Raw genomic sequence first — 1,837 nt, forward strand, 5'->3', positions numbered from 1 at the left:
AGAGAGAGAGAGAGAGAGAGAGAGAGAGAGAGAGAGAGAGAGAGAGGCTCCCCTTGCCTTTTCCCTAATATCCTTATCATTCTTCTTTCTGTCACATGCCATGTGGGAGCCAATCGTGCACTCTCCCGAGTGCAGGGCAAAGGAGTATGTGTTAAGAGGAGTCCGTGTTGATGAGGCACGTTCAATGCCACATCAGCCTTTCCCAACCTGGCAAAGTTGGCCCCCACGGCCCTGCGCTCAATGCCATGTCAGCCCTTTCAGCCCGGCAGAGTTGGCCTCCACATCTCCAAGCTCCTGCCCCTCAGAGGTCACGTGCACCCCCTCTGACATCTTGTGACTGCCGCAGTGTCTCTCACACTCGCGGCTCCATCATCTCCCTTTTCTTGTTTTGCGGGTGACCGCCAAGGGGAATAGCCACAGCGACAGCATGTCACAAGCTTGCATATAAAATAGAAAAAGCACAGCGAAATGCAGTACAACCAATGATAACTATACGTAGTGTTTGCAACAAGGAGGCTCCCAGCCCCGTAAGCCATGAAGTGGTGAAATGACCACGTATCCAGTCTACTACATCTTGAGGCCCACCTGATGCTATGGTAAAATTATGAGCCACTTGTTGAATTTCTCTGGCTAAGAATGTCAATTGTTCTATTTCTTCAGATCCATTGGCTGCCAGAAAGGCGCCCTGTAAATGTTTCTCTACGCTCTCCCATAATGCAGGAAATTTAGACCCAGTAAGGTTTAAAGGTAGAGGAGGGACACATATTGTGGGTTTATACTTCCAATGGCAGGGGATTGCTTGTAAAACCTCCTCCAGAGCCATTTCATTACCCACTGCAAGAATAGCTTCCTTCAAGGCTGATATTTCCCCTTGAATACCCTTATCTATTCTAGCTTGCAAACCCCATGTTTTTGTTTCTTTGTCCATAAAGGTTTTTCAATTGTGAAGCTATATATCCCACTTGGTCATATAGCTGCTGTATTTGAAATTCTTGAAAGGCGGAAATAGCTAGATTTACAACATCAAACACAAGGTCCAATGCCTCTCACTTTTCCCCCCTTATCATATCTGTCAAAGTCTTCTAAGCTGCTTCTCCTGGGGATGCTGCCTAGGGCATTGCGGCCTTTGCTGACTAACATTAGTGCACCTCTCTTTGGCCTGTACTAATTTATCAATTGTTTCAAGTCACACTCACGTGCTTCCACCTTATACTGAGGTGGAATGCTTTGAAGTTTAGTAGTCTTGATGCTGGAACAATCTAAAAAGGCATAACCTTGCAGGGCCCGAACTTCCCCCAAGAAGTTATATAAAAACATGTCACAAGTTGCATTGTGAGAATGGGTATAGTTCATCCCATCTGCAAAGATGCAATACCACACTTCGTATGTATTGTCAGTGCAATTTGTGTCTGAGGTGGTGCATTGGCAGACCGTCACCCATGCCTGAGTTTTGTTCATGGTGGCCCAGACTTTCCAGAGGTCGTGATGACATCTCCCTGCTTTGAGACAGGGGACAAGTGCTGCCAACTGCTGCCATGCCTTGTTTCCTGGACTGTCCCAAAAGATTAACTCTATGTCTGCGATGTTTCCCACCTGCCCCCGAATCGGATGTCCTGTGCTACAGGCCACTATGTGTGACCATGTGTCCCTTTCCCCAACTTTGCAACCAGAGAGGTTGGTAGATAGGTTACCAGTAGGAAACCCTTGCTGTTCATGTGGAATTGCCAACATAGTAATGTTCAGGCTGGACAGGTGAGTAGAGTTTCGAGCCTGTCGTCGTCCCATGGACACGTTATGTGGTTTGAGTTCAATACATTCTAGAACACTTTTTTCCACA

The sequence above is a fragment of the Petaurus breviceps genome, unplaced genomic scaffold (genome assembly GCF_028583685.1).
Source record: "Petaurus breviceps papuanus isolate PSGF00001 unplaced genomic scaffold, PetGlider_PUasm1.0 378, whole genome shotgun sequence".
NCBI classification, from domain to species: domain Eukaryota; kingdom Metazoa; phylum Chordata; class Mammalia; order Diprotodontia; family Petauridae; genus Petaurus; species Petaurus breviceps.